Source organism: Marmota monax, unplaced genomic scaffold (genome assembly GCF_021218885.2).
Source record: "Marmota monax isolate L192 unplaced genomic scaffold, Marmota_monax_Labrador192_F-V1.1 WCK01_AAM20220418_F8-fsc00201, whole genome shotgun sequence".
NCBI classification, from domain to species: domain Eukaryota; kingdom Metazoa; phylum Chordata; class Mammalia; order Rodentia; family Sciuridae; genus Marmota; species Marmota monax.
Genome location: NW_026695150.1, coordinates 869,525 through 892,802, shown reverse-complemented (window position 1 = coordinate 892,802; position 23,278 = coordinate 869,525). Strand labels below are relative to the sequence as shown.

Genomic DNA, 23,278 nt, shown 5'->3' with positions numbered 1-23,278 from the left:
AGACAGCAAGTAACCCCCTGGGGCTGAGTGGTGTGACTCAGTGCCTGGCTCAGCTCCTGCTAGGTACTTGCCATTCCCCAGAATCACAGATTCGATGCTCTTCACTGTGACTCAGCTGTCGCGGCCTCTTTGAGCGACTTCCACGGCATGTTTTGTGGGCCAGGGCTCTTAATGTGAATGCAAAGACCTTATCAGCCGAGCAGATGGACCTGCAGCTGCCACTTCCCGGGGAAGCCAGGAGTTCCCCCGGGTCCACGGGAAGGGTTTCCTGAAAGGATGCCACGTGCGAAGTCCTCTGGGCTGAAAGGCATCCAAGGATGTGAGTTATCACAGCGAAGCTCCCCGAGCCTTCTCTGAGTTGATATAAATAACTCTGCACTGGCAGCAGATGGGAGGGGAGCCAAATAGTAATGAATACCAGGACAAACAAACAGGCCTCCGGGATGCGGGCCCAGCCTCTGCAAACCACAGTTGGCAACAGGCTTGGAGGTGGTGGTGGGCGAAGCTGTACCAACAACATTGCATTAATCACTTGTGAGTGAAGGGAGGAAGCTCTCAGAATAATACAAGCTCAGATAATTAGGAAAGGCCACACCACACGGGACTAGAGCATTGATGTTCAAGGGGCATTGCTGTGAGGGGCGCTGGACTGCCTGCTGTAATGTTTAAATATTAACCAGCGAATGGGTAGTTATATAATGGATACTTCCTATTTATAAAGCACTGTGTTTGAGAGATAACAAAGAGGGTTCAGCACCCTGCCTAACCCCAACAGAGAGCAAACAGTTAGGTGGAAGTCAGTGGAAGAAGAAGGAAGTCTAGCAGTCTATGGACTCTTACAGAAAATGCTTTCTCCCCCAGAGTTGTTGGGTTCACATTAAGCACAAAGAAAACAAAGTGAGATGAAACCCCAATGGCAACATTGAGAAATAAGCACATAGAAAGACGGAGCTGCCTTGAGCCGGATGCCAGCTCAGCCGTTGGTTGATTAGCCTAAGCCAGGGAAGGCCGCAAAAGGGGAGGGGCAAAAATGGAGACCCCTGCTTTAGGCTGGGATGGGGCCTGCTGTCCTCAGCAGAACAAACCCAAATCTTCTCCACATAAAAGCAGCCTCACTTAGGCCTTCAGGATTCCCATAAAGTAAGATAAGTGAAAAATGGACAAAAAAGGTTCCTTCCCAATCAAAGACCATGAGTAACACAGGCAAAGAGGCCACCATGAGTGAGAATCAGCAGAAACAATGAACAACAGAGTTAAAGCCCCTTCCTCCCGGCAGGGAAACTGTCAGGCTGGAAATATAAAGCAGCAATGGATAGAATGTTTAAAGCTTGGAAAAGGGCCAGCGAGTGGTGCAGACCTGTAATCCCAGCGACTTGGGAGGCTGAGGCAGGAGGATTGCAAGTTCAAAGCCAGCCTTAGAAACTTAGCAAGGCCCTAAGCAACTTAGCAAGACTCTGCTCTCAAAATAAAAAATAAAAAGGGTTGGGGATGGGGCTTAGTGGTTAAGCACCCCTGGGTTCAATCCCCAGTATTAAAAAAAATAAAAAAGGGGAAAAAAAGAGCTTGAAAAAGAAATCATAAAAATAATTAGGACTATTAAAAATAACCAGGATGATTTCAAAAAAGGAAAAAATAAGCCAGGCATGGTGACACCGTCTATAATCCCAGCAGTTTGGGAGGCTGAGACAGGAGAATTGAGAGATCAAAGCCAACCTCTGCAATGGCAAGTTGTTTAGCAGCTAAGTGAGACCCTGTCTCTAGATAAAACAGAAAATAGGGCTGGGGATGTGGCTCAATGACTGAGTGCCCCTGAGTTCAGTCCTCAGTACCAAAAAAAAGAAAAAAGAAAAAATATAAATTTGAAAATAAAAAATAGAATTGTAGAAAACTTTTTGAGATCCCAACTCAGTGGGTGGGTAAAACAGCAAATTGAAAGCAACTGAAAAGATCATTTGATTTATTCCTTTATTTATTCTCTTATCAACAGGAGAATCAGGCCTCCATCCCTAAAAGGAAATATTTGTTTGATGACACTGGGCTGCAGTCACACAAAGGCTTTGAACTTAACTTTGGATTTAACTGTAAAATGCAGCATGTGTGTGAATCCTAATGCTTCTCTTATCCAGGCTTTCCTGGGGCTCCTTTGCACCTGGACCTCTCCTCCCTCCAGTTCCTCATCTTTGAGTATTTCCCTGAGTCCTTCCATCAGTTTTAGCTTTACCTCCATCCCTGCTGCTATCTTGACACCATACCTGACATTGTATTACGGTCACTGTCTCATTCCTTCCATCAGGAGCTCCAGAAGGACAACAGCTGAGCCACAGTCGTTGTTGCATGCAGTGCTCAATAAGTTGGACCACATTCTATAACGTTTCACCAAATTATTTCAGAAAAGGGCTGAATGGCGAATATTTGCAATCTTTTGGAGTTGTCACCAGATTTGGTTTGTCTTTAATTTAGCACACTGCTGAATGTGCAGTCAATATTTTAGTAATTATGTACAAATAGTCCCTGTTATGAATCACAGCTTTGGCTTTGATAACCAGGCTTCTCTTGGCTACCACCCTGTTCTCGTGGATTCCTCTGCCTCCACCACTGCTCACTTGAAGCTGCAGGTTGGGGTTAGTTGGATGCCACCCTCCTGGCAGAGCACCTCTCTAACCAAGGAGAGAATCTGGCCTCCATCCCAAAGTGCAGGATCCTAGCCAGAGGCTGCAACACTTTGCCCAGATCATCACGACCTCTTGCACAAAGCTCTTCAAGGCACTATTGGGACTGAAGGTCACTCAAGAAAATTCCACTTTCTTCAAGATTCAAGGGCATGACAAGGAAACCAAGAGTTGAAGTCAGCGTCCACCCCACACACCTGCAGCCCCCTGTGAAGGCTGGTGCAGACTCTGCTCCTTAGTAGACTGACCCCTGACTCATGGATCAGGTTCTTCCCCAAGGGCACGGCTTGACTCCTCTTGATCAGAATCACTTTTGATGTTTGATGACAATGCAGCTTCCAAAGCCTCCCTCAGGCCTACTGAATTCCTCTTGTGGGTGGACCCAAGGAATCTTGTCTTACTGACAAGCACTCTGAGGTCAGCTTTCTGGAAGCAGAGCTGGGGATCGGGTTGGGGGGCAGTTTGTGTTAGCATCATTTGTGGAGAGGCCTTGTCCCCTAAGAAGGAGAGTGAGGGAAGAGAACAGGGCAAGGGAAGAAAGTTAACAAATATGTCTGCACTGGCGACTGAATTCAGGTATCTCATGGGGGCTCTGGAACAGGGGCTGTACCTTGAAGTTGTCCTATCTTGATCCAAAGGGACTTGATCCAAAAGGACATTTTGTGCCCCAATCATGGAAGTATCCCCGCCTTTCCTTTTCTAATTAGAATTGGTATCACTGGGCAGGAGACAGCTGAATTGACAAATGGCCCTCACACAAGACTTTGATTGGATTTCTTATAATCAAAAGGGAAAATATCACATACCTCTCAATTCCATCCCAAGGTTGCATCTAACACTGTCTACAGAGCTTTGAACCAGCCCAGATGTCACAGGAGGGCTTCCCAACTGCTCTTCTAAAGATTCCTCGGTGTGTGCAGAGCTCTGCTGTCTGTCTGTCTTCTCGTGCCAGGAGCTGAATGTGCAATCCCGTCTTCAACACCCCGATTCTCACTTAGGTCACAATGAGAAACCTGCATACCCTATTCCATTCTTGCCTTTGGTTCAAAGTAAATTAAAAACCCAAGCCAAAGATTCTAAGAGGAAATAAAACAAAAACCCAATTTACCAAAAGAACTAGTCATTTACCCCCTGGAGGTATGAATAACTCATGCCTTGCTCTGAATCAGGGCGCCGAACAAAAAAACGCATGTGTTAAATATATATTCGAGTCTTACCTCAGACAGATGACTAATGGGTGTTATGCTGTGCTTTGTTTTTTATTAAACCCACAGAGATAATTATTTACTCAATAAAATTTAAGCTGTTATCACAGCATAATTGGAAGCCGAGGGTAGTATTTTTCTCGCCCGCCCCTTCCCAGCTGCAGTTGACACAGTCATAGAGCAGACAACGTGAATATTAGTTTGCTTCTGTAAGTTCCATGACAACTTATGGGGAGGAAATCCGCAAGGTCACATCTTCCTTAAAGTCATCCTGAAGGTGCTCCTTCTAGGTCCTCTCCTGACTGTCATCCCTTATTCCTAATTGGTTCATTTTCTCCATAACACAGGAAAAGGGGCTGTGTTTTAAGCTTTCTATTTGGGGAGAGGAGGCTTCCATCTGTCACTTCCCTCTTACAGGCATCTGTCAGGTGGTCTGAGGACAACCCAACTAGGAAATGTTGGGAATAGATGAAACCTGGGTGATCATGGGGCACGGATGTGTCCCCAGCTGAGAGTTGTTAGGAGAGGAGCTGGATCTAGACCCTGTCTGGGTCACTGACCCCTCCCTCTGGAGCTCCTGCGCACTGTTCCCATTTCATATTGTGGCTCTTTCCCAGACAGCCCCCCTGGGTCTCTTCTGACTTAGGGATATATCAGCCTTCTGGAGTGACTGAATTTCCACAGAGTATCCTGGGAAATGTAACGCCCTGGGGGCAAGCTAACCTCTAATTGGAATGTATTCATAAATCACTCCGGTTGATCAAAATGTGGTCCCAGAGACATGGAAATAAGACACAAGTTGATGCATATCATGAGAATACAATATGGCCCTTCTTAAAACCCCTGTTAGCAGGAAGCAGCAACTCAGCCACATGCTGGGCTTCCGTTTAGCTACTTCTGCTGATGGGATGGGTAGTGGAACCTTCCAGGAGGGAGATGGGAGAAGCAAGGCCTCAGTCTGTGTGGGTCAGTGGACCCCTTGTGTGGCACCCTGAGCTGCAGTAATGCTGTTCTTGTAGCCTGTAGCTGCCTTCCTTTCCGACTCTGGCCCTGCCTTCCCCCACCTGCATGTTATTCTACAAGGATCTACAAGGCTACCTTGAGAGCCTGCTCACATTCCCTGGCTCAGCCGTGGCTCTGAGTCACTCCTAGAGAGGTACTAAGAACCCAGAAGCAAATGCATGAAGCGTACGTGGGCTTGGTCCTGGGAAGATGGGGGAGGAAACAGCCCACCTGGGGATGCTGGTGCCAGACACTCCGGCTGTCGTCCATCTTTCTGGTTAGCTTCTGGTGATCGCCCCATTCCTGATCTCTGCAGACACTAGTGCCTGCCAGCTGGGAAGTACAAAACACCAGGTGATTATTCTAAAATCTATCAGTCCTCAGAAAGTGCCTTCTCCCTTGGCCACCAAATGGGAATAAACAGTGACATGGAATTTAAATCATCATTAACAAGGACACTTCTTTCTTAGAAAAGGTGTTCTTCTTTTCCAAAGGGGATAAAGGCACATTGACCAGCGGGTTATTTCAATTTATGAAAACACACAGCACAAGCTGCTGATGCCTTTCTGTTATTTTCAGTAATGACTGTAAATTAAGGACAAGGAAAAGGATTCTTCTCCCTGAAGACAAAATATGGGTTGCATTCAGCAGCTCTCAAAAAATAGTAACAGATATTACCTTGAAAAATATATCAAACATCAGGAAGAAAGAAAATACCTTTATATTTTCTTCTGAGCTATTTATGATTAAAGAAACTTTCTGAGACAAAGTACCCTAATTAACAGAATCCTCACCACCAATAGCCATAGGTGTGAAAGTACCTGGTGAATAAACCTCTAGAAGATCTGCTTCTCCCGGGAGTAAAGAGGAGATTGGTTATTCTTCCATTCTCCCCACCCCTCTTCTCATGGCAGCCATTGCTTATAAAAGAGAGCTATTTGCAGCACCCAGTAGTCCAGCAACCTATGTTTTTCTTAGGTTGCTTGAGCTCACAGAGCAGAACCACTGATGCTCCAAGGCAGACTTCCTGGGGAATTGACTCAGCCTCATGTGAGCTACAACAGAGGGGTTAGGTGCTTAGATCCCACTGCTGCCTCATATGCATACTGTCTTGGTGTGGATTCTCTCTTTTCCAAGAGCAGAGCCTGAGTAAAGCTTTGGGACCAGATATATTATTTGGAAGTTGTAACAAATGAGCAGAAACTGGGTGACCTGAAATGACAGAAATGTATCTCTCACAGATCCAGAGGCCAGAGATGCTGGCATGTCATGCTCCCTCTGGAGCCTAGGGGAACGTCCTTCCTTGTGTCTTCCTGGTGCTGGGGGGGAGGGGGCTCACATTCTTGGTTTGTAACTACGTCACTCCAATCTCTGTCTCCATTGTCACACGAGCTTCTGCTCTGTCTCGATGTCCTTCTGTCTCATAAGGGCATCCTCATGGGATTGAGGACCTACCCTAAGCAAGTTGATCTCATGTCCATCCTTAACTTGAAACTCATGCAAGGACACGATTTCCAACTAAGCTCAGATTCTGAGGTTCCAGAGGAACATGAAGTTTTGGGGAGACATTATTCAAGCAAGTACAGAGCTCAAAGCTCCTATTGGGTCCCTCATTTTAGGATGACCTGATGTTGACAGTGGGACTAACCTGAAAGGGTATGAAGGGTGTATGTCCCAGAAAAGGATAAAAAGTGGGACTGTGGCTCCAGATCTCTCTCTCCCTACACAGTGCTTGGCTGAAAGTTCCCCAGGAATCATTTTTTTTAAGTGATTTGACTTGATCTTCCAGACCCAGTCCTCTGAGAAAGGGCAGATGACTCCAGGGAAGTGATGAGGTAATTTCTCAAGCTGCAATCAGCGTGGGGATGGGGCATGGAGACTCAGCTAGCTGGGGGCGAGGCTTTTACAAAGAAAGTTGGTCCCAGGAACTCTGCAAGGGGCTGCAGGAAGGTGTACCTTGCAAATTCAATTATTTCCCTAGTAAACTGCTGTGGCTTCGGTACATGTCTTACAGGTCTCAGGTGTGTGACTTATGTTTCAAAGCACATTTCGCCTCTTTCTTATAGTTTGTTCCTCCTCACCCTTGTTTGGGAATGGGGTGGGGCACAGGTGGTAAAAAGAGAAAGTTCACCAGAGAGTGGCAGCTGGCCGAACGGGCAAACAACCCAACGTTTCTCATTTCACATTTCCTGGAATAATACACCTAAAACGTATAGTCAGATGGCAAATTGAGTTTGGTTCAATGTGACCGAGCAGAGTGCTGTGTTAGGAAAGATTCTGAGGCTGCATCTGGGCCAAGTGGGCAGAGAGCCAGCACAGAGTCACAAGGTGCCACAAACATCTACAGGGACACGTGCCTCAAATTTGTCATCCCTGGTATATAGCTTTTTAAGGACCATTTCCTAAATATGCTGTTGCCAGACATAGGTAACAGATTTTCATGTCCTGGTATAAAAATACACAAACAAAAAAGTCAGAGAAATGAACTATTTCTAGGCTATTACTCCTTCTCCATATTTCTAAAGACATCTGGTTGCTCAATGTACAAATCTTGTGATTTTTGAATCATAAATTCTTAGAGGCAAGGCACTGAATCTATTTATACTCTCTAGCTGAGTACGTACTTGATATCAGTTGTGTAACCGGGATTCCTGGGTCCGGGCCAGGCCTGAGCTCAGCAAGTTGGAGTTGGGGTGCATGAATCAACAGGGAGTTGGGAGAGAGGGGGTTCTAGTCTTGACTCTGCCCCAGAGAGCAGCTGAACCACCATGGGTAGCTTCTTCCAACCCTTAACCACCTCAGTTTCTCCACCTCCAAAATGGGAATATGGATTCTGTCCCTCTCTCCCATCACAGACCAGAGTGAGGCTCTGTTGGAGCAAGTGTGGCCCGGGGAAGAGCTTGGGTTATCTTTGGGAAGTGATTCCTGCCCATTCCGAGGGCGGTGCCAGGGCAGATAGGAATGGTCGGCCTGAGGAGGACACTGCAGGAAACTCCGGCTCTGCAAGTGAGAGAGACATCTGGAAGTCTCCAGGGCCTGCCCGTTCCAAAGAGGCCAAACAAGGAAACATGACCATCTGAAAAGTCAGCAGTGTCCCTGGGGAGTCCGAGAGAGGGAGCCGACCTTTCACTTCCCTGGCACCATCTGCTGGAACCCAGGCGGCACGGCCCGGGTCATTCCAGCACCCAGGCTGCTCCTGAGGACAGTAAAAGCGGCCTCAGAAATGACTCGGCTAAACATTTGCTCATTTCTTTAGAAGGAAGGTCATTTTTTTTTTTTTTTTTTGGCCAGGATCCTAACACGAAACTATGACACAACAGAGACAACAACTCTGACTTTTCAGACTCCAAAGAAGACAGTCTACGTGGGGCCCAGGGAAGCCCCAGAAGGAAGCAGGAGAGAGGCCGGAAGGCTGAGGGAACATGACACCGCTGGTCCCTCCTCAGCCAAGAGGCTACACCTTGAGCAGGAGGAAACAAACCTGTGGGATTTCGGTCTCTAAACCTACTGAATCCACACAATGAAATCAGCAAGACAATAAGAACTTAGGGGTTGTGGGAGCAGAGGGGTGTTTCTGAGATCTCAGTCATGGCATGGGGCCAGGGAGTCCAAGTCTGTAATGGGTTAAAAGTGAGTGGGTCAATGGTACAGCAGGGGTGGGCCATGGGAGCCACCTGCCCTGGTGCAGGCAATGTAGGGAACGAGGGGACAACGTCTGCGGCAGACTTAACATTAGTAAGACCATCTAGAAATTGGTCTGCTTCTCAGTCTTACCAAGCACTGGCAATTCTATTTTTGTGGGGGAGAGGAAGGGGGACCAAGGATTGAACCCAGGGCTACTTAATCACTGAGCCACCTCCCCAGCCCTTTTTTTATTTTGAGACAGGTTCTCACTAAGTTGCTTAGAGCCTCACTAAGCTGCAGAGGCTGGTTTTGAATTTGCCATCCTCCTGCCTCAGCTTCCTGAGGCGCTGGGATTACAGGCGTGGGTCACCACACCTGGCTGCTCTGGCAATTCTGGATAATGGTAGTGACACAATGCTTCTCCCTGAAGAGATCTTTGTTGGTCTAAGTTCTAAACAACTGTGGCTACTGTTGAGTTTCATAGTATATATAGATGCCTAAATTTGCACATTTTTGTTTATTCTTTAAGGAACATTGTGTTCCACCTGGAAGTTAACTGGGCTGTCAACTCACAAGGGCTCAGCTATGTGCACTTGTTCCAAACAGTGGATGGGAAGTAAACAACAGAAGCAATTGTAGAGGCGGAGGAATGGAACTTGGGTGACTTCAATTTCGACGTTCTATGTAGTCATACAAAAATACCTCCAACTGCAAGAATGTGTCCTGAACAGTATTATGGTTTGGACAAATGTTCTCCCAAAGCCCATGTAAAAAGGCTTGGTCATCAGCCCGTGGTGCTATTGGGAAGCCTCCACCTTTCAGAGGTGGGGCCTAGCAGGAGGGTGTGCTCTTGACCAGAGTTTTCACCTCTCTTTCATTTCCTGGCTGCCATGAGGGGAGCAGCCGTGTTCTAATTAGTGCTCCTTCTGTGATTTGGTGTGCCTTCATTGGTCTAAAGGCAATGGAGCCAACTGACCAAAGACTGAAACCTCTGTAAACATGAGCAAAAATAAACCTTTCCTCCTTGTAAGTTGCTTTCCTTGGGTATTTTGTTATAGTAAAGGAAAGCTGTCTAATCCAAACAGGTACACCAAAGTTTAAAATTGTTCCTTTGGGTCGGGGGTGTAGCTCAGTGGTAGAGCATGTGTGAGGCCCTGGGTTCAGTTCCCAGCAACATATTCACACACACACACACACACGTATACACCAATAAAAAGATAAAATGAAATAGAATTGTTTGTTGAAGATTAGCTCAAAGAAATTGTAGAGGGAGCTGTGACTTCTGCTGAAGGGGAAAAGTGGGGAAATAGCAAGTTACATTAAAAAGAGAACCAACAAACAAAGAGGAAATGTTAGGAGAAATGACCAAGGGGCCAGTCTTTCATAGAAGAAATCTGAGGGACAGCATTTGAAACCTCAATCGATTTTACCAGGAACAGAAAAAGAATGCAATGATTCAAGTTCTGTTTTGTTGTCGTTCAGCTGCTTTCTCTGATTTTTTACAAAAGAAAAATCTACCATAAATTTCCTGGTGATGGAGTTTTTAGGGGGGGAAAAAAGCCTTCCAATGTGAAGATATTTGAAAGCTGCTAGGATAGATCCCAGAGAAACAAAGGCATGAATTGTATTGCTGTTTCCGGAATTTGTTGTGACATAAGCTGTAATGGCTCTCTGCCACATTTATCTTCATGCTTAAGATTTTTCTTAACTCTTTGTATGTGTCTTGCTACAGGGGAAAGAAAACTTCAGAAGTTAAAATTAATGAAAAACATTCTTCCATCAGTGATAAGTGAAAATAGTTTGGTAAATATGGCTATACTGCCAGAATATGAATACGAATATAAAAGCAACTTTTATAAAATCATTAAGAAAATTTGCAGAAGTCTCAAAGCCAAAAGCTAAAACGTTCTATTTATTACCATTATTACCATTATTCTACCATGTAGGTAGAAATCTTCCTCCTTTTCTCAGAAAACATATGACTGTGGTTTTAAAATATTTACTTTTTCCTGTTGGTTTGGGTAACGTACCATTTCCTTCTTTATCTGCCAGGATTACACACACGAAGTTTAACACAAGAAAAATTTCACGGTCTGCATTTCCTTCCCTGCCATTATTATCATTTGTTTAATTTTGTGATTATTTACCAAAAGTAATTTTGCCCAGGGCAGGGAGTCGTTAAAAACATTTCAGTCTAGGTGTTAATTACACGAGGTTCAATGCTAGAGCAAACATAGCATTCCGGGGAGTTCTGCCAACTGAAGGGGACATTTGCTTCTATCAAAAGAATAATGATGATATATAATTTCACACCAACATTGATACTCATATTTCCATGGTTACCTTTATCAAAGGGCAGATATCTACTATCTGCTTCTCGGCTAACAAAAGGAGTTTGCTGAGTCCCATTGGGTAGAGTTACCTTGATAACTATAGTTACCTTCGGGTAGAAAGGTGAACTTCCACTTCTACGTTCATTCCAACCCCAAACTAGCTCTGCTAAGACAGGTGGTTCATCTTTGCAACCTTCTTCCGGGTCTCTTCCAGCTTTTCTCCCAGGAATTTAAGTTTCTTCCCCTTTGCCTTCCATGCTCTCTTGCCCTGGCTCCTTATCCTGAATGCTGCGTAATATACTGGAGTAAGCATGGGTCTGGGCGTAAAATGGGTCTAATTTTGTTAATCCTAGTTCTGTTGCTTACTAATTGAATAATCTTAGGCACTTTACTCTCTGCACCTCAATTTTTTCATTTGTAAAACAGAAGAGGAATCTTAAAAAAAAAATTTTTTTTTTGCCTCGTTGTATGGGTCATCTTTTCCTATATTTAATTTTTTTGGTTCTTTTTATATATACATGACAGTGGAATGTAGTTTGACATACATACATGGAGCATAACTTCCCATCCTTGGGGTTGTACATGATGCGGAGTTTCACTGGTCATGTATTCACATATGAGCATAGGAATGTTATGTCTGATTCATTCTACTGTCTTTCCTATTCCCATCCCCTCTCCCTTCCTTTTATTCCTCTTTGTCTCATTCAATGAACATCTATTCCCCCTTCTTTACTGTACGTTAGCATTCACACATCTGAGAGAACATTCAGCCTTTGGGTTTTGTGGGATTGGCTTATTTCTCTTAGCATGATAGTCTCTAGTTCCACCCATTTACCAGCAAATGCCATAATTTCATTCTTCTTTATGGCTGAGAGATATTCCATCATGTGTATATACCACTTTTTAAAGCATCCATTCATCTGTTGAAGAACATTTAGGTTGGTTCCATAGCTTAGCTATTGTGAATTGAGCTGCTATAAACATTGATGTGACTGCATCACTATAGTATGCTGATTTTTTAAGTCCTTTGGATAGGTACTGAGGAGTGGAATAACTGGGTCAAACAGTAGTTCCAATCCCAGTTTTCTGAGGATTTTCCATATTCCAGAGTGATTAGACCAATTTGCACTCCCACCAGCAATGTATGAGTGTACCTTTCCCCCCACATTCTCACCGACATTTATTGTTATTTGTATTCTTGATAATAGTCATTCTGATTGGAGTGAAATAGAATCTCAGTGTAGTTTTGATTGGCATTTCTCTCATGGCTAGAGATGTTGAACCTTTTTTTCATATATTTGTTAACCAATCATATTTCTTCTTCTGTGAAGTGTCTGTTCCGTTCCTTTGCCCATTTTGCTTGGGTTATTTGTTTCTTTGGTGTTTTTTTGAGTTCTTGATGTGTCCCACAGATTTATGCTCTATCTGAGGTGCAAGTGATAAAGATTTTCTCTCCATTCTGTAGGGCTCAGATCCTTTAGCAATGCCTGCCCTGGAAGAGGGACCCAACAATGGCAGGCGATGCAGTTTCATATTTGTCTTCTCTGTTTTTGTCTCTTAGCTGTCAAAATCCAGCCTGTGTCCTGAATCCTAACGATACCCTTTCCATACATGCTTGCAACAGGTGGGGGATAAAATCTAGTTACTTATGCAAACACAAACACACAATTGGCTGTTCTGAATCTGGTTAACGTTTTCCTTGAGCCAGATCATAAATTGAGTGGTGGGGACAGGCCAAATCTTTAAAAGCTGTTTGGCAACCCTGGCACTTGGCAAAGAAATTAGTAAACAGTGTTTCAAAAATATGCTAAATGCCAAGCATTCTGTATTTAGTTTCTGATATTTATTTATGGATATCTGCTGCCATTTTTCAGGAAATCCAACTGTTCTAAATCTCCACCTAGTTGCTGAGAGAGGCTTCTGAAACATCTGCTCTTCCAACAGTCTCTTGGAGAAGATGGGCAAACCAGGACCGAAGTGTCCCAGGAGGCCTCATAAATAAAGACTGAGCAGAGCCCATGACCAGATCCCTTCTGCAGCTGACCCCAGGCAGGGTCAACTTCTCTCCAGGCTTGATGCCCTATAGGTAGGCCCTCTCCTGGGCTGCTCCTACCCCTGAAACCAGCATCTCTTAAATCCTTTAATGATTAACTCAGGCCATTTTTAAAAATTACAGCCTAACCCTATTTATCTATTTGAATTCCTGCCACATTCTATGGTTAAAATAAATAAATGAAAATAAATGGACTCATTCTAGTGTAAAAGGGAGTTCACTTTTAGTTGCTCTTAAACTACCTTCATTGTACTCTCAGGGATCACTTTCTGTGTCTGATAGTCTGGAATTTGGCAAAACAAACAAGCCTCAATGTTCAAAGGTAACCATAATTTTCATGGATTTGTAAAGTTTCAGTGTAATATTTTCAAGTCTGCATCTCTAAAAACTCTCCTACAAAATCTCTCCATCTCTGATCATTTCAATGCCCTGCTGTCCCCACTCTATCAACGATATTCTAGAAGTGTGAGGAACAGCTGACAGTTCCCAAGCTAAGGAGTCATCCATGCCATGGCCTGAGGCTTCTTCTAGCACCAGGGACTCAGAGGTGAGTCTGGGTAATCAGTTCTCTCCTCTTTCTTTCTCAGGGAAAAAAAAAATCCAGCTCTCGGTGATCTGGAGAAACACCTACATCAGGCCTCCTTCAGCCAGCATAGAGAGATCGCTTTGCCCTCTGGGCTAGAGAGAGTAGATGGGCTCATATTGGAGGATTTTGGTTTAAGAAGTCATTTCTCTAGATTGGGATTCCTGAATGCCTGTAGGAACCTCAAAACCTCACGGGCTTGACTAGGGCAGTTGTAGAAGGGGTTGGTACCCTGTTTTGCAGATATATAAATGCCCAATATCTCAATGATAACAAGGAAGCTCCAGGGCTTAAAAGAAAAAGCATGGTGCATGAAATAAGACAAAACACAGTTGTTACCATGTGCAAGGTGACCGTCTCTTCAACTAGAGCAAAACTCATCACCAGAACCTCTGATACAGGAGCAACCAAGAGAATATGAGGCTATTATTTTAGGATTTTTTCAAATTGTCTTTGCTTTGGGGGATGCTATGTATATAACCTTGTATCTGAACTTCTATCACACCATGTTTCTGGTCAGTTACTCTCTGGAACAAAATTCAACATCTTTAATGATATTGAAAGACCAAACAGAATGTCTTTGTCTTGAAACTCTGGACTTCCAGAAGGTACAAAGCAGTTAACAGTGGTCCCAACCTTCCTACCAATGTACCTCTCTCTCCTGGCCACACAATTTTAGAAGCCTCACTGATTATTTTCTCTTCATCACAGATGTCTTTGAGAATTAAATGGATCACTTTTAAGGTGGATATCCAAGAGGGTAGCATTTCCTGGGTGAGCCATGATTCTGGATATCAATACTATTAGCTTTTAGGGTAGATGGAGTAAAGAGTAGAGTCATGTTTCAGGGCAACTTAAGGGGGTACCTTAGGATCCCTGTGCAGCAAACAGGACTGAATAGTGTTGAAACTCTGAGAAGAACTCTCAGGCTGCCAATACTGCAAACCTTAAAAGAGAATTCCCTGTTACATGGTCTAAGTTTCAGGGGTACCCAAAGATTCCAAAAAACGTCCTCCGTCTTCTTGGTGATGAATAAATGAGGAATAAGCTGTGTAGACAGAAAACGAGGCTGTGTTCATGGCCTTCAATTTGCTGATAATTTTTTCCCCCTGAGATCAAGATTTTCTTTTCTTTTCCTTTTTGGTACCGAGGATTGAACCCAGGAACACTCTACCACTGAGTCACATCCCCAGCCCTTTTTAGTCTTTATTTTAAGACAGGGTCTCACTAAATTTTCCAGGCTGGTCTGGTACCTGTGATCCTCCTGCCACAGCCTCTCGAGTCACCTGGACTACAAGTGGGCGTCATCACACCTAGCCTGAGATGGAGTTTGGACAGAAAAACAGAGGGAAAATGGGCTGCAATGTTGATGAGAGAGGAAAGAAAGGGATACAAAAAAGGAAACTGAAAGTGCTTGATATCAGATTCATCTGTTTCCAGGGCTCTTTGGATGGCTCAGAAAATGCAGCCCTCCTTTGAAGGGCTGACGGCCAAGGTTAGTCTGGAAATGCAGCACATCTGACTTTGTCTTTGGGGGCTCTTTTCCTAGAGCCATTCAGCAGGACATTTGGAGCAGCAGGGAACCCCATGCTCCCTTCTCCATCATTCGTACAACAACACTCTGCTTTGAAGATGGTGGAGGTGGAGATGAGAGGATTTGTTCCTCTGTACATATGGCACAAATCCATACCAAGGTATCTAGCAGCTTTGCTAGTGACACGTGTGAAAATTTTGTCAACATCTTAGAGGAAGTCCTCCAATCTTAGAGTAGCACCAAGAGGAAAGAGTGCCCTTTGCCAGGTTTGTGTTGTTTTTAAGCCTTATCATTGCACCTGGGGTGGAGCTGAGGAAGCTCATGACGCTGGTCTTCAATAGCAATGCTGTCACTAAGAAAAAGCCAACTTTTCCATAGACAATATGAAGGGGAAGTCTCTTTTAAGGAACAGGGCAGCCTGAGAGCACTCCTTAGATTCCTTACTGGTCAGTCTCCTTTGGTTTGGGCCTGGCGCTCCCTGGCTCGTCACTTACAGTGATTCTGACAGGAGAATCTGGCTCAGGTCCTTTCCTCTGACTTGAGCATTTCAGGTTCAACTGCAAATGCACTTTATCCTGTCATGGTGTCAACACTGCCTATCCTTCTCAGCTGGCTGTCCTCTGAGTGTTTCAGAAGGCTGTTCAAGGGCACAGAGTGTTCTCTCAGTGTAGCCAGTGCCAGGTGGCAGCCACAGTGAGGTGTCTAGGGTGCCTTCTCTGCCCTCCCTACCATGGGCCACGCCAGGCACCTGGCCCGCCCTGATTGAAATCACCTCTTACATTAAGCCTGAGAGCCTCCAGAGAACCATTTCTTTTGCTGGTTGACCATTTTTTTAAACACTTTTTATTGATTTTTTCATTTATATATGACAGCAGAATGCATTACAATTCATATTATGCACATACAGTACAATTTTTCATATCTCTGGTTGTACACAAAGCAGAGTCACACCAATTGATGTCTTCATACATGTACTTTGGATAATAATGTCCATCACATTCCACCATCATTATGATGCATCTGATAGGGTGAGCTTGAAGAGGGAGTAGAGGGTACTTGATCACAGATGAGACTGTTAACGACGGAAGCGTCTGGAGGCTCTGTCTAATCTGAAGATTAAGACGAACATTAAGGATAAGGACCCGTTTTCTCAGTCTGTCCTGGAGCTTCTCACCTCGTTCTGGGATTGTGATTACCTGATACTCAAAGGGAAGTATAAGGACCTTGGGTCCAACCTTAAACGGAGCTCCACCTAGTGGCTTTGTCTTTAAATACAAGCATTTTGATGTCCAGGGAAGCCCTTTGCGGAAGGGGCTGGCATCTGCCTTGGATAGTAGGCACTCAATCAAGAGGATGATTGAGCATTTCCTAAGCCCCAGTATTCGGAGTTGACATGCCATGGATTTAAACAGGGGTTATACTAATGTAGCAAGAATATTTCAAAGCCCAATACTCTGCCTTTCGCGTACTCTTCACTGGAGAGAGGGGAGGGGATAGAGAGGCAGAGTTTCTGGAGCTGGCAAAAGGCAGAGGAGGAGGGAAGAGAGGTGTCAGGTGTCTGGAAGTTTCTGTGTAAGATCAGGCATCTGCAGATTAAATGAACGTTCTCCACACGGAAACAGAAGCCGGCAGATGACCTGGCAGTTCCAGGCTTCAGGAGCCCGCTGTCAGCCACCAGAGGAAAATCCCCACTCTGCGCAGCCCAGGTGGGGCCAGCACTGCAGAGATCCTGACCGTGTGCATGTCTTCAGCAGCAACTATTGCTCAGTGTAGTCTGAACACAAATGATTGTGATCCCCTCGTGTTTAGAGGTAGCTTGCTATAGTTTTATAAGGTTAGAATTTCAGGGAATTAAACCCGGCTCAGATCAACATCCACCCCCAGCCAGGCACGTGGAAGGCTGTTCATTTCCTGGGGCTGGCGCAGCGCAGCAAAGTGCCGCAAGCTGGGAGCTTGACGCAGCAGAAATTCACCGTCTCACCGCTCTGGAGGCCAGAGTCTGAAATCAGGGGGTCAGCAGGGCTGTGTTCTTTCTGGAGAGAACCCGTTTCACGCCTTGTTCTTCCGTTCCGTGTCACTCGCGATCCCTGGTGCTCCGCGCTTTATCACCTCCCTCCAATCTCTGTGGTCACGTGACGCTCTCCGCATGTCACAAGTACGTCTGTCTTCACATGACATCGACTTCTGTGTGTGTGTGTGTGTGTGTGTGTGTGTGTTCTACCCTTCTCATAGGACACCAGTCACGTTGGATTAGGGGTACTACTCCAGCAAGACCTCATCTTAAGCAACATCTTGATACATCAGGAAAGATTCTCTTTCCAAAGAAGAGCACATTCCCAGGAACCGGAGGTCAAGACTTACATATCTTTTGGGGGACACACTCAACCCTAAGAAGTAGGAAGGGACAACAGTGGGTAGAAAGTTCAACACCAGTTATGATGTGAAATTTTCACATTTCCATTCATACAGACCTTTGTAAAAGACGCTGCGTGTGCAGCCTCAGTTGAGACCAGGATGCCTTTTACTGAATATTATTTTGACAGGATGAGAAATATCTTTTTAAGAAAAGATAAGGCTTTTCCTTAGGGAGGCAAGGAGAGCCCGTTATCTGTAACACCTTCCAGTTTGTGCCCTAGCTCATTGCCTTTTATTTTTTAGTGGGCATGGAGGAAACAACCCGGACCTGCTTACCACTGAGCATTTCCACTGAAATGGTGAGTCAACCTGAGATGTGTAACCTTTCCTCTGAGTCATTTTATTCAGGGTTTCTCTTTATTTAATACACTTTCTATTCAATAGATGATTTAATAGGTCCTGTTGTACTAAAGCATATAACATTGTGATTCCTTGTGCTTTTTGCAAACCGTGTTGCTTTGTTACTGAAAACGTGGGCATGTATGCAAAACTTAACTGCTGTCCTTAAGGAAATACTTTACCCCCTTTTCAAACAGGCACACACACAGAATGCATGTCAGCTAGGTCTGTGATCCAGTGATTCAGCCAGCTGAGGCAGAAGAATCACAAGTTCAAGGTCAGCCTCAACAACTTAGTGAGACCCTGGCTCAAAACCAATTGAAAAGAACTAGAGGCACAGCTTAGTGGTAAGCACCCCTGGGTTAGATCCTCACTTCTCATTTACCAGCTGCCTTCTATGTGCCAGTGACTATGCTAATTGGTTTATATGCATTCTTTTATAATTCTTAAAATGAACATATGCTGTATTATTATTCATATTTTACTTATGAATAAGCTGATACTTGGCATCTTACCCCAAATCACATAGCTCATTAGTGGTGGAGCTGAAATTCAAAAGTTAAGTTTATGATCCCAGGGCTCATGTTAGACTGCCTATACTTATTGTTTTCCATGGAAAACTAGTGGATTTTCCTTGACCAATCTAGTTCTTTTTTCCCCTCACACACCTTTGCATAGACCAGAATCTAATGGTCCAAACCCATTCCAACATTCCCTCATTTTACCTTTGACCACTAGGTGGAGATATGCCTATTTTGTCTCCAAAAGACAATGAGCTATCTCCTGTCTTTGGGACCCCCAAGGTCCATATGACTATAGAACCAGAATCATATTACCAGTGAGAAAAACACATAGAACTGGGATATGAACTAACATATTTATCATAGTGTTCCCTAGGCTTTATTAAAAGTTTTTTTAAAAATTTACCATGATTTTAGATGATTGAATCAACAATCTGCTTACCTACAATAAATGCTATAGGTTTGGAACTACATGAATGTGGTTTTTGGCCGATGAAGAACCACACAAATCTAATAATCATAATAAAAATTATTTCATGAACATGAAGATGTGATGGGTATCTTAATGGCCTTTGTAGCTTTTATAAGATTATATTTAATCTGTATGGACTATGTAACTAGAGTAGATGGAGATACTTGCTCTGTGAATGTATAATTGACCTTATTGGACTTTCAGTGATTCATTTACTTATCTAACAGATATTTATTGAGGGCCTCCAATGTCAGGCCCTTTGCTAAGTATGGTGTATACATTGGTGAACCAAATACCACAGCCCCTGGCTCACATTGTGGCCTGTGCCCTGGGTGGTTTTTTTTTTTTTTTTTTTTTTTTTTGTGTGTGTGTGTGTGTGTCTGGCAGATCCTCATTACTTGCAAATTCCATATTTGCAAATTCTCCTATTTGAGAAAATATATTTGCAATCTCAAAATCAATATGTGTGGCTCTTTGGTGTCACTTGAAATGTGCCCAGAGTGACAAAAATTTGAATTACATGTTCCCAGCTAAGTCAAATGAGACAATGCTCTGCCTTCTCATTGAGTATTACATTTTGGTGCTTTTTGTGGGTGATTTTGCTACTTAAGATCACCTCCATACTTGATCTGAAGTGCTGTCTCTATTTCTAAGTGCAAGAAGGCTGTGTTGGGTCTTTGAAGAAGATGCGTATGCCAGGTAAACTTGGTTGAGGCATGAGTTTTACTGCCATGGGCCATGAGTTCAACACTAATGAATCAGCACTATATATTAAGGAGTCTCTGAACAGAAAACATAAATGAAACAACCAGTGGATAAAAGAAAATGTAACCAACAGCTCATAGGAGCATAGCCCTGTATTTCCCCCAGGAGAAATGGCTCAGTATTCATCAACTCGGTGTCCATGGAGACTTTATAGACTATCACTACTGTGAATAGCAATAGTTGGCTGTGTGCTTTTTGGAGTATGAATGGAACTCTGAATGGCCCTGAAGAGGGCTGGCATTGAGATATCAGTGTGGCTGCTGGCCCAGCTCTCAAATGAGATACATGCACACAGGATGGGAGGAGGGACACATGGATTAAAGTAACTACAGTGGGAACAAAGAAGTTATGGATTTGGAGAGGATTTCTGATTTGTGGTCCAGATGTCCTCATATTGCCATCTGCATACAATGCAGGAAGGCACCGATAAGAATAGGAAGAGGGAGGATGGGAAAATACCTGAGTGTCCCCATAAATGCATACAGAGAAGGGAGATCAGGAAGAACGACTTATGGACCCCACTGGTGGGGTGACTGAGAAAGACAAGATCCAGAACTAATGTGTCCCAGGTTTCAGGGATGATTATGATGAATGTTAAAGATTTCTTATCATTGTCCCCATTGTTTTTTAACCCTCAATTTTCCTGCCTTTACCAGGGACAAATTGCCTCAGATGACTTCAACAGAATATCTTACCTTATTTAGCAGAGCAAGAAAGATATGTGCAGCTGGGTTCCTTCCTGCAGAGCCCGAGTGGGAGAACAAAGAAGAAAAGTAGGTGGTGGCAGCCAAGAAGGAGAGCAGTAGAAAACCTCTGAGGCCACCAGAAAAAGAGAAACAAGGGGGAGTCCTTCACTAAGAAGAAATTATACCCAGATAGTACCCATAGGTAAATTAAATGATCCCACAGCCAGCCACACAGAGACAGCCACAAAAGAGGGCCTTTAAGAACCACCAGAGGAAGCTCTAGAGACAACAATGATCAGGGCTTGTGAAAAATGCTGGGGTCAACCCAGAGGGCTTTATTGATCCATCAGAGCCAGGAAACAAGGAAGAAGACTCCTGGGCTCGAGGGAGAGGATAGTGTAAACACCTGTGGGAAAGAACACAGACCTGCCCAGAACCGCTCAGTAACTCCTTTGTTTCTCTATCTGGGGAATGATCTTCCTACTGGGAAGTGTATAAGAAAAAGAAGCTTAGAGAGTTGTGGAACCCAGAGGGCCAGGAGCCCTGCAGCTTTAACCTCCTGATAAACGCTGAGATAGTAAAGCGGACAGACCTGCAAGCTTAGATGAGCCAGACTCCAGGGAGGGGAACGTGGGCAAAGAGAGAAACGAAAGATCCCAAAAGGCTCTGATGTAATTTTTTAAGAAAACGAGAGAAAGGTGGCATCCGGGAAGCATAGACAAGTTAGTGTTTATTCCTGGCTGAAGATTAGAATCTGTCATGAAGCAGTCAACTTCTCAGCCATAGGCATGAGCTGTGAGAATAGGCCATGCCAAAGTAACCACACTTTCTGCTTTTGTGGGACTGTCACTAGATTCACAGATAGGGGGGAGTTCACAGAGATCATGCACATGGATGTTGGCCAAGATGCTCACAGTCCATGTAAATGAGATGGAAAACATGAATTTGATAGGACCACATTACAGCCATGGGCTGGATGACCCCTGACCTGGGGTGCAGGCCAGTTGACAACAAAGGCCCCTCCTAGTTCCATAACAGGAACACTGAGTTGATGGCAGTTTTGAGCAAGAAGCTGTTAACTGACTGAATTTCTATTAGTGTACTTGGCTCTGGGCATGCAAAGATGTGTTGTTTCCCCAAGTGAACCTGTTCCTCAGAGGTGAACCCCCGCAATTCCACCAAAAGGCCTCTCAAAAACTTGGACATGACAGCAGCATTATTCTTAACAGCCAAAAAAAGGAAATAACTCAAATATCTATAACTGAAGAGATAAATAAAACGTGTATAGCTACCTTTAAGATCTGTGCATTTCTCCAAATATAAATATCACCTAATGAAAGAACAAAAACAGAGAATGTGGCATATCCACACAATGGAATATGATTTGGCATAAAAGGGAATTAAATGCTGGTACACCCTACAACACTGATGAACCTTTATTACATTATGCTAACTGGGAGGAGACAGTCACAAAAGACTACACATTGTGTGATTTTGTTTTCATTTCTTTGTATGAAAGGCTTTGAACAGATAAAGTTACAGAGCCCAGAAAGATGAGTGATTGTAGATGAATGCATAAAGAAAATGTGGTAAATACATACAATGGAGTTTTATTCAGCTATTAAGAAAGATGAAATAGTGTCATTTGAAGGAATAATGGATGGAAGTTGAGACCTTTATGTTAAGGGAAATAAGCCAAACCCAGAAGGTCAAGGGTCATATGTTTTCTCTCACATATGGAGGCTAGAGAGAAAAAAGCAAAAGTAAAGTTGGGGGTGATCACATGAAAAGCAAAGGGAGAGTGGAACAGAGGAAAGTGACCAGGTATGGGAGGAGGGAGGGAGGGGGTAAGTGATGAGGAGGGTATGGACTAAATTACAGTGTTCTGTTGTGTGCACGTGCAAATATGTAACAACAAGTCCCACCATTATGTACAACTATAATGCACCAATAAAAAATGTGGAGGAAAAAAAAAGACTCGTGGTTGCCTAAGTGGGTTCAAGGCAAACAGGGGGACTGTTAATAGACATAGACCTTTTTTGGGGGATGATGAAAAGTTCTAAAACTGAAAGTGGTGATAGCTGTTCAGCTATATGAATGTACAAAAATCATTGAATTGTGTGCTTTCAATGGGTGAATTATATGGCATGTGAATTTTTTCTCAGTTAAATCTGTTATTTTTTAAAAAGTTGAACTACCAACAAAGATACATGCAAGTAATTATAGAGCGTTCTGGTTGGTTCCATATCAGAGGTTCTATTAATTTACTCATTTACTTGCCAGTCTGCTCTACTGCATGGTACATTCCTCTAAGGAAGGAACCCTGGATCAATCATCTTTATATCCCCAGCTTTTAGCAGGTTCTTAGCCCACAGAGGACCATCACTAGATGTGGTTGAATGCTCGATAAGTTGGTAGCATGCTAGCCAGCAATCAATTAAAAACTAGAGCAACCTATCCTCAATGAATGCCTCCTCTGTAAACGTATGTACTGAATATTTCCGTAATTCCTCATTTCAAATATCCACTTTCTAGCATTAAAATGCCAAAATTGATAAAAAAAAAATAAAAAAGAAATGACAAGGCTATGCTTTTGCGAGCATTTAGTCAGTGTTAAAATTCAGACAGGTAATTCAAATGACATGCAAACACCCCTTCGACATAGGCAGCAGGAGATGAACTTCTTTACTAAGAAAAAGAGTTCCACAATGTTTTGACTGAAAGTGTGGCGTCCTTCATCTAGTTAATCTTTCACTATCAAGTTTGATTTTTCATTATTGCACCAAAATCCTCCAATTCCAAAGTAATCTTCAATCTTCTCAAAAAACTTCTGTCATGATTTGGATAGGAGGTATCCCCCCAAAAGCGCTTTGTGTTAATGCAGGAATATTCAGAAATGATTAACTGTGAGAGCTGCAACCTAATCAGTCCATTCTAGTTTGAATGGAATGACTGGGAGGTAACTGTATGCAAATGGAGCATGGCTGGAGCAATTGGGTCACTCACTGGAGGGACCCCACTGGTGAGCTGAGCAGCTTTCTTGCACTGGGCCCTTCCCCCATGATGTTCTGCCTCAT

The 23,278-nt window shown here is 43.7% G+C and overlaps 1 long non-coding RNA gene across 1 annotated transcript; it reads left to right on the top strand.

The window, feature by feature from the left end:
* The first annotated feature begins 17,229 nt into the window (after window positions 1-17,229).
* On the top strand, window positions 17,230-22,019 carry LOC124081835 (uncharacterized). The gene is made up of 3 exons (XR_006848156.2): window positions 17,230-17,352; window positions 17,662-17,717; window positions 20,172-22,019. It is a non-coding gene; the product is annotated as an uncharacterized LOC124081835 (long non-coding RNA).
* Window positions 22,020-23,278: the final 1,259 nt, after the last annotated feature.